Genomic DNA, 15384 nt, shown 5'->3' on the forward strand with positions numbered 1-15384 from the left:
ATTAATAATTAGTAATATAAAGGGCCTTTAAGAGTGATATAGTTAAGGGTATCCTTAGACAAAGAAAGCATAAGGTTATAAGAAAAATAGAGAAGAAATGAATGCAGATTAAACTGTAAATATCTATGTTATTGTTCCATTGATCCTGGGTGGAAGATAACTAAATTCACTGTAATTTTCTAATTAATCTAGAATTATTGGATAGGAGGTATTTCCTTCCAAAAAGCATATGCTGCTGGAAGGTTCCTAATAATGCTCATTTGAGGTTTCTGGTAGGAGTGAACTTCTGGCCATTCATGAGGAGGATGATTTATATTCTTTTTAGTTGAGATATAGGGATTAAAAGATCAGTTCCTTGGAATGTCACTGTTGTACTAATTGTTACCATTTGATAGGATCCTTTCCTTCAGGAATTAAGAGCTTTCTTTCATTGATATTTCTTAATGAACACAAGGTTTTTTGGAAATTTAGTAGGAATTTAGAAAAAATCAAGTAAACGTCTTATTAATTATTATGTGAGTTACTTCCAATATTTGTCCATGTCTAATTGCAAAAATAGTGTGGAGCTGAGAATAGGAAAAAATATTTCAATGTGTATGAAACAGCATATATTAACTCATCAGGGAAGAGTTTTGGACAGAGGAGTTGTTAATATGCCAGTAGAAATTACTTAGGTCAGAAGTACAATAAACTACAGTGCACGCGCCAAATCTGAGTTGAGGTCTGGTTTTGTACTGTTCCACTTCCAAGTCTACCACTTCATGAGTATACTCTATCTCAGTGCTAGGAAGTCCTTAAAGTCTTTTCACATTTTATAATTACTCTTCTAAATTACTATAAATTATAAATTACTATAATTACTCTTCTAAATTCTTAAATAAGAATTATTTTCATTATTGGGGCACCTGGGTGGCTCAGTGGGTTAAAGCCTCTGCCTTCAGCTCAGGTCATGATCCCAGGGTCCTGAGATCAAGCCCCGCATCGGGCTTTCTCCTCAGCAGGGAGCCTGCTTCCTCCACTCTCTCTCTGCCTGCTTCTCTGTGATCTCCGTCTGTCAAATAAATAAATAAAATCTTTAAAAAAAAAGAATTATTTTCATTATTTCCCGTTTCAGTAACTATGTGGTTTCTTTTTCTCCCATCCAAGTACTAACCAGGCCCGACCCTGCTTAGCTTCCGAGATCAGACGAGATCGGGCGCGTTCAGGGTGGTATGGCTGTAGACTCTTTCTTAATTGAACTCAGGCTGATGAGTCTGATCTGTAGTGAATGCAATGAATTCATTATCTGGGAAGATGTGTCTGTGTTAAAGGATATTATTTTAGGAGTAAAGTGAGATCCATTAGAGTAACTCCTGCCTAATATTTTCCAATTTCAGTCTTTACACATGACCCATCAGCAAACATTATTAGGTAAATCTAGGTAATCTAAATGAGTTTCTAACAAACATATATAGAACACAGATAGCATAGCTTGCAAGTTATCTCTTCATTAGTTATCTCTTCATTAAAGAAGTGATTCAGGACTTAAAATGTTACAATAATGAATAGAAATGTTTGAGACATTGAAACAAAATTTCATTGGAGGTAAGTGTATATATATATAGTGACATATGTGTATATTCAATAAGCAGCCAAGATTATACAGGATGAGGAAGCATTAATTTAAAGAAAACCCTAAAACTAAATTAGCAGATGCATTCAATAGCTTGATGTTTGTTTCTATTGCTTTTATCCAAGGTGGGCCAAGGGTGAGACTGTAGTAAGCTTGTGGTCTCTAATGATTATTGCAATGTTGCATCAAAAACCCAGTGGCTTGTCAAGATCACCCATATAATTGAAATAAATGTTTATGATAATTAGAAAGGGAGGAAGGAAGAAGGAAATTAGAGCCTGGATCCAATATGAGGTTATGACACTGGAACAGCTGTGGAGTTCCCTTGGTGGGAGGTGTCAGGGCCTCAGAGGGGTCTGTTGTTTCCAAGATAGGACCTTGGGTCACAGCTGTGTGAAGATTTCAATTTGATTTTTGTGGGAACTAAGAGTGTCAAATGTTGGCTCCCATAAAATATCACCCTGAACAATTTGTCCGTAATGTGAAGATGAGGTTTTTTTGTTTGTTTGTTTTTTGTTTTGTTTTATTTTGTTTTTTAAGTGCAGTAAGGGAGAGGACTACCTTGATAGATCTTTAGTGTCTTGGAGAAGGTTGGGAAATTTTTGAATATTTATATTGTTTTGGATTTTACTGTAAGGTGGATCTTCCAATATAAAGGCAGATTAGAACCAAGAAAAGATCATGAGAGAATAGTTTACAGTTGGTGAACACAGCAAGACAAGGATTTTGAGAAAAGATTTTCCAAGATGCTTATCGATAAACAGTCACTTAATGTTATCTATAGTATATAGATTGAAGTTTGCTCTTAAAATAAGGTGTTATAGAAAACTTTTCATGATACTTGTTAAAGATGATAAAGGAAACTTTATTAAAGAAAGATTATTGGAGGAGTCAAGATAGCGGAGAAGTAGCAGGCTGAGACTACTTCAGGTAGCAGGAGATCAGCTAGATAGCTTATCTAAAGATTGCAAACACCTACAAATCCAATGGGACATCGAAGAGAAGAAGAACCGCAATTCTAGAAACAGAAAATCAACCACTTTCTGAAAGGGAGGACTGGCGGAGAAGTGAATCGAAAGCGATGGGAAAATAGACCACATGGGGAGGGGCCGGCTCCCGGCAAGTGGCTGAGCAATGGAGCACAAAATCAGGGCTTTTAAAAGTCTGTTCCGCTGAGGGACATCGCTCCAGAGGCTAAACTGGGGTGAAGCCCACACGGGGTCAGCATGGCCTCAGGTCCCGCAGGGTCACAGAACGATCGGGGGTGTCTGAGTGTCGCAGAGCTCGCAGGTATTAGAACAGGGAAACCGGCTACAGAGACAGAGCCGAGGAGTGAGCTCTCAGCTCAGGGTTACCTTGAAACGGTAGCAGGTTTGGTGAGCTCAGAAAATGGCCGAAGGCCAGGGAGATGGGAGTAATTGGTCGCTGTTCTCTGAGGGCACACTGAGGAGTGGGGCCCCGGGCTCTCGGCTCCTCCGGGCCAGAGACAGGGGGACCGCCATCTTCATTCCCGTCTTCCAGAACTCTACAGAAAGTGCTCAGGGAACAAAAGCTACTGAAAGCAAACCCGAGCAGATTACTCAGCCCGGCCCCTGGTAAGGGCAGTGCAATTCCACCTGGGGCAAAGACACTTGAGAATCACAACAAGCCCCTCCCCCAGAAGATCAACAAGAAATCCAGGCAGGACCAAGTTCACCTACCAAGGTGTACAGTTTCAATACCAAGGAGAGCAGCTGAATTCCAGGGGAGGAGAAAGCAAAGCATGGAACTCATGGCTTTCTCCCCATAATTCTTTAGTCTTGCAGTTAATTTAATTTTTTTTTTCTTTTTCAATTTTTTTTTCTCTTCTTCTGCTAAATTTTTTTAACTTTTACCCTTTTCTTTTTTAAAGTTTTTTAACTAGTTTATCTAAAGTATATATATATATATATATATATATATATATATATATATATTTCTTTTTTTATATTTTTTTCTTCATTCATTTTCTTTTTTTAACTGTTTCTTTTTTTTTTCTTTCTGAACCTCTTTTTATCCCTTTTCTGACCACTCATGATTTGGGATCTCTTATGATTTGGTTAAAGCATATTTTTCTGGGGTTGTTGCGACCCTTTTAGTATTTTACTTGCTCCTTCATATACTCTTATCTGGCCAAAATGACAAGGCAGAAAAACTCACCACAAAAAAAAGAACAAGAGGCAGTACCGAAGGCTAGGGACCTAATCAATACAGACATTGGTAATATGTCAGATCTAAAGTTCAGAATGATGATTCTTAAGGCTCAAAAAAGGCATGGAAGATATTAGAGAAACCCTCTCGGGAGATATAAAAGCCCTTTCTGGAGAAATAAAAGAACTAAAATCTAATCAAGTTGAAATCAAAAAAGCTATTAATGAGGTGCAATAAAAAATAGAGGCTCTCATTGCTAGGATAAATGAGGCAGAAGAAAGAATTAGCGATATAGAAGACCAAATGACAGAGAATAAAGAAGCTGAGCAAAAGAGGGACAAACAGCTACTGGACCAAGAGGGGAGAATTCGAGAGATAAGTGACACCATAAGACAAAACAACATTAGAATAATTGGGATTCCAGAAGAAGAAGAAAGAGAGAGAGGGGAGCAGAAAGTATATTGGAGAGAATTATTGGAGAGAAGTTCCCCAACATGGCAAAGGGACCAAGCATCAAAATCCAAGAGGTGCAGAGAACCCCCCTCAAAATCAATAAGAATAGGTCCATGCCCTGTCACCTAATAGTAAAATTGGCGAGTCAGTGACAAAGAGAAAATCGTGAAAGCAGCCTGGGATAAGAAGTCTGTAACATACAATGGTAAAAATATTAGATTGGCAGCAGACTTATCCACATAGACCTGGCAGGCCAGAAAGAGCTGGCATGATATATTCAGAGCACTAAACAAAAAAAAAAACATGCAGCCAAGAATACTATATCCAGCTAGGCTATCATTGAAAATAGAAGGAGAGATTAAAAGCTTCCAGGACAAACAAAAACTGAAAGAATTTGCAAACACCAAACCAGCTCTACAGGAAATATTGAAAGGGGTCCTCTAAGCAAAGAGAGACCCTAAAAGTAGTAGATAAGAAAGGAACAGAGACAATATACAATAACATTCACCTTACAGGCAATACAATGGCACTAAATTCATATCTCTCAATACTTACCCTGAATGTTAATGGGCTAAATGCCCCAATCAAAAGACACAGGGTATCAGAATGGATAAAAAAACAAAATCCATCTATATGTTGCCTACAAGAAACTCATTTTAGAGCCGAAGACACCTCCAGATTTAAAGTAAGGGGGTGGAAAACAATTTATCATGCTAATGGACATCAGAAGAAAGCAGGAGTGGCAATCCTTATGTAAGATCAATTAGATTTTAAGCCAACGACTATAATAAGAGATGAGGACAGACAATATATCATACTCAAAGGATCTGTCCAACAAGAAGATCTAACAATTTTAAATATTTGTGCCCCTAATGTGGGAGCAGCCAAATATATAAACCAATTAATAACAAAATCAAAGAAACACATCAGCAATAATACAATAATCATAGGGGACTTGAACACTCCCCTCACTGAAATGGACAGATCATCCAAACAAAAGATCAACAAGGAAATAAAGGCCTTGAATGATACACTGCACCTGATGGACATCACAGATATATTCAGAACATTTCATCCCAAAGCAACAGAATACACATTCTTCTCTAGTGCACATGGAACATTCTCCAGAATAGATCACATCCCTGGTCCTAAATCAGGTCTCAACCAATTTCAAAAGATTGGGATCATTCCCTGAATATATTCAGACCACAATGCTCTGAAGCTAGAACTCAATCACAAGAGGAAATTTGGAAAGAAACCAAATACATGGAGACTAAACAGCATCCTTCTAAAGAATGAATGGGTCAACCAGGAAATTAAAGAAGAATTGAAAAAATTCATGAAACAAATGATAATGAAAACACAACGGTTCAAAAGCTGTGGGACACAAAAAAGGCAGTCCTGAGAGGAAAATATATAGTGGTATAAGCCTCTCTCAAGAAACAAGAAAGGTCTCAGATACACAACCTAACCCTACACCTAAAGGAGCTGGAGAAAGAACAAGAAAGAAACCCTAAACCCAGCAGGAGAAGAGAAATCATAAAGATCAGAGCAGAAATCAATGAAATAGAAACCAAAAAAACAATAGAACAAATCAATGAAACTAGGAGCTGGTTCTTTAAAAGAATTAATAAGATGGATAAACCCCTGGGCAGACTTATCAAAAAGAAAAGAGAAAGGACCCAAATACATAAAATCATGAATGAAAGAGGAGAGATCACAACAAACACCAAAGAAATACAGACAATTATAAGACCATACTATGAGCAACTCTACGCCAACAAATTTGACAATCTGGAAGAAATGGATGCATTCCTAGAGACATATAAACTACCACAACTGAACAAGGAAGAAATATAAAGCCTGAAAAGACCCATAACCAGTAAGGAGATTGAAACAGTCATCAAAGTCTCCAAACAAACAAAAGCCCAGGGCCAGACGGCTTCCCGGGAGAATCCTACCAAACATCTAAAGAAGAACTAATTCCTATTCTCCTGAAACTGTTCCAAAAAAATAGAAATGGAAGGAAAACTTCCAAACTCATTTTATGAGGCCAGCATCACCTTGATCCCAAAGCCAGACAAGGATCCCATCAAAAAAGAGTACTACAGACCAATATCCTTGATGAACACAGATGCAAAAATTCTCACCAAAATACTAGCCAATAGGATTCAACAGTACATTAAAAGGATTATTCACCATGACCAAGGGCGATTTTTTCCAGGGCTGTAAGGTTGGTTCAACATCCGCAAATCAATCAATGTGATAAAACACATTAATAAAAGAAAGAACAAGAACCATATGATACTTTCTATAGATGCTGAAAAAGCATTTGACAAAGTACAGCGTCCCTTCCTGATCAAAACTCTTCAAAGTGTAGGGATAGAGGGCACATACCTCAATATTATCAAAGCCATCTATGAAAAACCCACCTCAAATATCATTCTCAATGGAGAAAAACTGAAAGCTTTTCCGCTAGGGTCAGGAACACGGCAGGGATGTCCATTATCACCACTGCTATTCAACATAGTACTAGAAGTCCTAGCCTCAGCAATCAGACAACAAAAGGAAATTAAAGGCATCCAAATCGGCAAAGAAGAAGTCAAACTATCAATCTTTGCAGATGATATGATACTATATGTAGAAAACCCAAAAGACTCCACTCCAAAACTGCTAGAACTTGTACAGGAATTCAGTAAAGTGTCAGGATATAAAGTCAATGCACAGAAATCAGTTGCATTTCTCTACACCAATGACAAGACAGAAGAAAGAGAAATTAAGGAGTCAATCCCATTTACAATTGCACCCAAAACTATAAGATACCTAGAAATACACCTAACCAACGAGGCTAAGAATCTATACTCAGAAAACTATAAAGTACTCATGAAGGAAATTGAGGAAGACACAAAGAAATGGAAAAATATTCCATGCTCCTGGATTGGAAGAATAAATATTGTGAAAATGTCTATGCTACCTAAAGCAATCTACACATTTAATGCAATTCCTATCAAAATACCATCCATTTTTTTCAAAGAAATGGAGCAAATAATCCTAAAATTTATATGGAACCAGAAAAGACCTTGAATAGCCAAAGGAATATTGAAAAAGAAAGCCAAAGTTGGTGGCATCACAATTCCAGACTTCAAGCTCTATTACAAAGCTATCATCATCAAGACAGCATGGTACTGGCACAAAAACAGACACATAGATCAATGGAACAGAAGAGAGTGCCCAGAAATAGACCCTCAACTCTATGGTCAACTAATCTTCAACAAAGCAGGAAAGAATGTCCAATGGAAAAAAGACAGCCTCTTCAATAAATGGTGTTGGGAAAATTGGACAGCCACATGCAGAAAAATGAAATTGGATCATTTCCTTACAGCACACACGAAAATAGACTCAAAATGGATGAAGGACCTCAATGTGAGAAAGGAATCCATCAAAATCCTTGAGGAGAACACAAGCAGCGACATCTTCGAGCTCAGCCGCAGCAACATCTTCCTAGGAACATCGCCAAAGGCAAGGGAAGCAAGGGCAAAAATAAACTATTGGGATTTTATCAAGATCAAAAGCTTTTGCACAGCAAAGGAAACAGTTAACAAAACCAAAAGACAACTGACAGAATGGGAAAAGATATTTGCAAATGACATATCAGATAAAGGGCTAGTATCCAAAATCTATAAAGAACTTAGCAAACTCAACACCCAAAGAACAAATAATCCCATCAAGAAATGGGCAGAGGACATGAACAGACATTTCTGCAAAGAAGACATCCAGATGGCCAACAGACACATGAAAAAGGGCTCCACATCACTCAGCATCAGGGAAGTACAAATGAAAACCACAATGAGATATCACCTCACACCAGTCAGAACGGCTAAAATTAACAAGTCAGGAAATGACAGATGCTGGCGAGGATGCGGAGAAAGGGGAACCCTCCTACACTGTTGGTGGGAATGCAAGCTGGTGCAACCACTCTGGAAAACAGCATAGAGGTTCCTCAAAATGTTGACAATAGAACTACCCTATGACCCAGCAATTGCACTACTGGGTATTTACCCTAAAGATACAAATGTAGTGATCCGAAGGGGCATATGCACCCGAATGTTTATAGCAGCAATGTCCACAATAGCCAAACTATGGAAAGAACCTAGATGTCCATCAACAGACGATTGGATAAAGAAGAAGTGGTATATATACACAATGGAATACTATGCAGCCATCAAAAGAAATGAAATCTTGCCATTTGCGACAACTTGGATGGAACCAGAGGGTATCATGCTTAGCGAAATAAGTCAATCAGAGAAAGACAACTATCATATGATCTCCCTGATATGAGGAAGTGGAGATGCAACATGGGGGGTTAAGGGGGTAGGAGAAGAATAAATGTGAGAAGATGGGATTTGGAGGGAGACAAACCATAAGTGACTCTTAATCTCACAAAACAAACTGAGGGTTGCTGGGAGGAGGGGGGTTTGGAGAAGGGGGGTGGGTTATGGACATTGGGGATGGTATGTGCTGGGGTGAGTGCTGTGAAGTGTGTAAACCTGGCGATTCACAGACCTGTACCCCTGGGGATAAAAATGTATTATATGTTTATAAAAAAATAAATTAAAAAAATTTCAAAAAAAAAAAAAAGAAAGATTATTATGGTGGGGTTTTTATAGCAGGGGAGACAGATTAGAATTTGCACATGACAAGAAAAAGTGGGGATTCATAGGCAAGGATCAGAGTGGAGGTCTGTGGATGAAAAATTACCAAGAGGAAATATCAGGGGTATGGAGGATTCTGGCTAAACCAACTTGATGGGATTCTTGATGATGGCAGGCCAGAGTGATAAGATATTCAATGTGGGGGATGAGGGATTTGATCAGATACAGTGGAGATCACATACCCATGGTGAGGGGCTTTTTCACTAAATGACTCAACAAGTTTCTTACTAAAACTGGACCAAAGGGCCAAGGACAGAGCCCATGAATGAATGCATGAATCTTTGATTAAGGAGAGAGTCACTGTGATGGTGGGAAGAAGAGGTTTATCTATAATAAACAGTGGAGATATTGGCAACTTTTTATCTTTCTGAGAAACTTGAAGTAGTCATGTTAGTTCGAAAAAGTGGAGTAATAAAATCATGTTAGTGAATATAGCTGAAAGGTATATAATGTGATTAGGCACATAATAAATTGTGTGGGAGTACATGATTTCCATTTTCAAAACTTCAGTAAATGAAAGAGGACTTCAGCTACCTCCATTTGGACCTCAGTCTGTACTTTCTGAGTTCTTCTTTACAGCTATTTTTAACTCAGGCAAAAGATCCAGAGGATAAAATATCCTGTGATGGAAAGAGAAACTACCCCTCATGCAACAGAGACTACCCTGATACCAGCAAGACCCTGTATGATTGACCCTAAGAAAATTATCTACTTTACCTTTACTGCCCACCTGCCAGTACCCACAGACTTTTATTGCACATTTTCCTTATATAAACCAGAAGTATTTTTAACACTTTGGAGACAGTATTTGAGATGTTAGTCCACTGTCTCCTTGGTATTGGCTTCACTGAAATCAATCCCTTTCTGGTTTTACCATGACTTGTCTCTCTGCCTGTGGATTTTATCGGCCATCAGTGGCTCACCCTAGTCTGTTTGGGACCCATGGAGCCAGGTGGCTTGCACCCTTGGGCCCCCGTTATATAAATACATTTGCCAATCCAGATTAAGGGGAGTGAAGACATCTCTTTATGCCTCGCTCTAGGGCTTATCAGTGGGGGTGGAGAAGGTCCGTTTAATTTCACCTTGTATACTAAGGTTGGATGTTGGCTTAAGAATCTCAAAACTCATTTTTTTTTAATTTTGCTTTGAAAAACTACAAAAATGATACAGCCCCTCTCCTTAGAATGGAGATGTACTTTGCAACAATTGTTCTGTTTTCAGGGCAAAACAGACAAAAGTTTAGTAGCAATATCCTTTAATAAAAATATGGCTGATAATTCCATGAGAACATTACTGGGGTACTCTTCCCCCCACCTCTTTCTTGTCAAATTGTTAGGCAGCTATTAATATAATTTAACAAATCCAGTTAGAAAAGATACTTTCTAACTTGATCTTTAAATTTTATTTTTGTTAACTTTAAGGATTCCTCACTGAGTTTTTTAAATTATTTGTAAGTTTATCTTTACATTTAAAATTACTATGTGTACAGTTAATTTTGCATTAAATTTGCTATCTTACTATACAATTACAGTGAGTATCTATTTTGACTTTAAGATCCTAACTAAATTTAGCATGTCTTATGTGACAAAATTTAAAGCATGCATCAATTCATTACCTTATACAATGATCTTTAACATAGGCAAGGAGGGAAGATCATTTTACTGCAGTATGCAAGGCAGAAGCTAAGAAATAGGGGAGAAAGTGCCACATCTATGGTCAGTGAAGTATTAAATAATGACATGCTAGGAACAGGTATCAGATTATGGGGTTGTCCACCTAGTATTCTTGGATTCACTCATTCTTTACCTATAGCACAGTTCTATAATTTTGACATTAACACGTCTCACTGTTCATAGGTGAAGTTTTATAAAGATGTGATTTTGCCAAGATAAACTTGCATATGTACAATGTAAAATTTAAACTGTACTGACTATAAAGAAAGTTGGCAGATTTCCAGGTTTCCCAGCACTCTAAGATTTCAATAAAAACTGCCAATAAAGAAATGAAGGAAGTTGTCTCTCTCTTTCTCTCTCTCTTTTTTTTTTTAACCTCCTCCTATGGATGTCAAACTCTTTTTGTAGGACAAAAAGCAAACTAGGATCCTTAATCATCATCATTATTATTATACCATTTAGGCAGATACATGATTAAAATTTTATTTTAATCTGTAACTCTACTATAACAAAGCATTTAGAGAACTCATTAAGATGTGCAAGTCTTTCAGGTTGTTCCCATTAGCTAGACACAATCATTGTCAATAAAAATGAGGAAAAAGCAAAATTTGGGTTTTGACATGCAAATGAGTACCATAAGCTCCTCACTCTGCTGTAGAATTTATGTACCTCAACTGTCAAAACACCAGTTCCTAAAGCAAAGTAGGTGTGTTGTGACATCTCTTAATACAGGGATGCTAAAGTTAAACAAGGTGCATGATGTGACTATTTGTATGTGACATGCAAAACATTCACATAGGCTATTACTTGAATCTAATGGATTTAGAAGGATCGGCCCAAGAGCAAAAGAATTATCATGCTAAGTTAGAACTATGGTCTATTGAGTATATCAGTAAGTAGCCAACAGAATTTTCAAATAAGTTTTAGGAGAATAGGTTTCTCCTTTCTCAGTGTTGAAGGTTAGACTCACAGGACATCTGATGCATGGAGAAAAATGATCATCACGTTTCAGACCAGATTTCCTAGTGGACTCATACTGGTTATTTCTCACAAACATCTTTTGTAGAGGATTTTATTATAACTCTTTAATAGATGAGAAAACTGAAATTCAAAGTTAAGAAATTATCCCAAGATTTCAAAGTCATTAAGTGGAAGAGAAAGAATTCAAAGCACATTTGTATTTTTCACCTGGGAATTCCCCAATTTCCTTCTTAAAATCTTTATCAGGAACGTTTTTCTTCATCATGTTTTTTTTTTTATACTTCAAGCAACTTTTTATTATACAAAGGTTGTCACATAATTGAATATTTCTCTACTTTGTATACAATTATTCATACTCCCCACAGAAAGGCTTCTTCTTTACTTTTCATCTGATAATGGCAAGCACTAAAATCCTGAACTTAACAGAATCGTAGTAAAAGTGCCTCAGTGATTTAAGTTGAAAGCAGTACATTGGTACATGGCTCTTGCACTGTTATCAGGAATGTGAAAATTTATTTTTATTCAAAAATATGAAATAAATTTTCCTTAGGGGTTGTTGCCAAACCTGGACTGGATCCTGGAAGAACCAAGTGGCACTTGGAGACTTTGGAGGATCGGAGGTTTATTTAACACCAGTGGGCTCAGAGGAGGTTGTTCTCCAAAGGTCTTAGCCCCGAGCACAAGCAGGAAGGGGGATTTAGGGGCGCCTGGGTGGCTCAGTGGGTTAAAGCCTCTGCTTTTGGCTCAGGTCATGATCTCAGGGTCCTGGGATCGAGCCCCACATTGGGCTCTCTGCTCGGCAGGGAGCCTGCTTCCTCCTCTCTCTCTGCCTGCCTCTCTGCCTACTTGTGATCTCTGCCTGTCAAAATAAATAAATAAAATATAAAAAAAAGAAAAAAAAAGGGGGGGAAGGGGATCTTTACCCTTCTACTTCCACATACTTGGTACTTTTTGGTGCACCTGGGAAACAGGGTAGGAAAGAAGAACCCGGAAGGGCTTTGAAACCCTTGCTGGTTTGGTCAGCCATCTTAGAGTACAGTTTTGCCCTATCAGCATGAACAATGACAGTGGTAAACCATTATATGTTGTCAACTGAAACCAATAACTGATGATTAGGGTGATTTTTCTTAAATATCATCTAGGCTTTTCTTCAGTCATTTCCTTCAACTGGCTTCGCAGAAGTTATTATTGAGGAGGACTGTCCTGAGCTTCCTCTCACAGTTCTTTAATAATAGCAAAGCACTGGGGCACCTGAGTGGCTCAGTCTGTTAAGCATCTGCCTTCAGCTCAGGTCATGATCTCAGGGTCCTGAGATCAAGCCCAAGACAGGCTTCCTGCTCAGTGGGAAGCCTGCTTCTCCCTCTCCTCCGCACTCCTGCTCTCTCTCGCAATTATGCCTCTCTCTCAAATAAATAAATACAATCTTTATTTAAAAAAAAATAAAGGTAAAGCACTATTCTGGGAAGGAGAACATTCCACTTCCCATACAACCTTCCATTCCACCCATTCTGCCCATTCCTGGGTCGTTCTCTTTTTCAGGAATTTCAGTGACTATAGCTTCTGCTGTAGTTAACAGAGAGGACACTCCAGCAGCATCCAAGAAAGCAATTCTTGCAACCTTATTTGGATCCCACCATATTCACAAAATCTCCAAGCATAGTGTCATAACCAACTTCTGAGGAGCTCTCCATAATTTTCTCAACTATCAGTGATACTTCAACACCTGCATTCTTAGCAATGGTCATTGCAAGAATTTTGAGTGTTCTCTTAATTTCTACACTGATATTTAATCTTCATTAGCTGGAGTTATTGAACCCAAGGTGAGAATACAGTGAAGCAGGGCACAACCCCCTCCCAGAGCAATGCTTTTTCAACAGCAGCTCGTATAACCTTGAGGGTATCTGTAACTCTGTCTTTCATTCACTTGATCATCACTTGTTCCACCAGACTTCAACAGAGCTACTCCAAGTTTTTCCAGATATGCATTCAACTTTTCCTTTTCATATTTTCTAGTTATGATATCTAATTGCTCAATGATTTCCTTGAATACATTTTTCAGTTTGAACCTTCTCACCTTTTTATTTTAAGAGCATGGCATCATTGGTCACAATGACCTCTCCAACTTTTTCTAAGTTGTGAGGTCAGGTCTTCTGCAAACACTGCACCGCCAGTAGCAATAGTCATGTCTTTAAGCTGCTTCTTTCTATTGTCACCAAAACCTGGAGCTTTGACTGCAATAACCTGAAGACCAACTTTTAGCCTACTCAAAACGAGTATATTTGGAGCTTCTCCATTAACATCTTCAGCAATTTTGACCAAGGACTTACAGGAAACATTGGCAATTTTAAGAGCAGGTATGATGGACTGAACACTAGAGATTTTCTTTTCACTCAAGAGAACAGGCATCTTGAAATTCACATTGCTGATCTTTTGATGTATTAGTAAAGATGGAGAAATATAACCTTGATCAAATTTCATGCCTTCAATAATTTCTAATTCATCATTTGTGTTTTTTCTATCCTTTACTGAGATGACACCCTTTCTTCTAAACTTTTTCATTGCATCAGAAATGGTGTTGCCAATTTGTCTCCATTTATAAAATCATAGCACCCTGAGCAATTTCTTCAGGGATTGTCAATGAAGGCTGCTTCTTAAGTTCAGCAGTTCCAGGATCAACAGCTAACATCACACGTCTCCTGATTTCCACAGGATTAACACCCTTAATCTTCTCAAAGCCTTCCTTGGCAATGGAGTGTGTCAGGACAGTAGTGGTACTGGTGCCATCCCCAGCCTCTTCAAAATTGTTATTGGCAACATCTTAAAGAACAAGTTTAGCACCACTATTTTTATATTTATCTTTTAAGTCAATTGTCTTTGTGACAGTCACAACATTTCTTGTTACTTTGGGATTTTCCAACTCTGTTCAGTAATCACTGTTCTTCCCTTTGGCTCCATAATAAGGGCTACAACATTGGCGGAAAGGTTTATACCTTAAAGCATTAAGGCTCAAGCATTTGCACCAAATTTTATGCCTTTGGTATAGGCCTAAGTGAGATGAGGAGCCAGTGCTCTGGACACTGGCCTAATTTGGTGAAAAACTATGGGTAACAGAAGTACTTGTGAAGGCAGTGGCAGGGCATGTGGAGGGTGAGATAGGCCATTGGAGGTGAGTAGAGGGTTCTTCACCATCATCTTCATTTGACTGAAACAATTTCACTATGAAATATCTAGGGGGCACCTGGGTGGCTCAGTGGGTTAGGCCTCTGCCTTTGGCTCAGGTCATAATCTCAGGGTTCTGGGATTGAGCCCTGCATCAGGCTCTCTGCTCAGTAGGATCCTGCTTCCCCCCCTCTCTCTGCCTGCTGCTCTGCCTACTTGTGATCTCTGTCTGTCAAATAAAATCTTAAAAAAAAAAAAAAGAAATATCTAGGTAAGTATCTAATATCTATATATCTTTTCCCAAAAAACTGTCCCTAACTTCCTACAAATTAGTTAATGCCTCTCTTTGGTGATCTTGATATGGGGTCCTCTAATGCAATTTTCAAGAAAATTTTCTTGAGATGCTTATGGTGCAAGTCACTAACTTTATTTAAGTAGCACAGAGACAGGATCTGTGGGCAGAAAGAGTTGCACTTTTTACTGTGTGAGGCTGGTTCTTATATGCTTAGTAATCAAAGGGGAAGGGGTATGCAGAGAGTATCAGATTACAAAAGTTTCTTCAAATTTCTTTGAATTTCTACTTATAAAATTACTTTTGCAAGATTCCTCTGGTGCTTATCATTCA

General features: G+C 38.2%; 1 pseudogene; it reads right to left on the reverse strand.

Moving 5' to 3' along the window:
* Positions 1-13053: 13053 nt before the first annotated feature.
* LOC125079689 (60 kDa heat shock protein, mitochondrial-like) lies at positions 13054-14792 on the reverse strand (annotated as a pseudogene).
* Between the last annotated feature and the right edge of the window lie 592 nt (positions 14793-15384).

Source organism: Lutra lutra, chromosome 10 (genome assembly GCF_902655055.1).
Source record: "Lutra lutra chromosome 10, mLutLut1.2, whole genome shotgun sequence".
In the NCBI taxonomy this organism is placed as follows: Eukaryota; Metazoa; Chordata; class Mammalia; order Carnivora; family Mustelidae; genus Lutra; species Lutra lutra.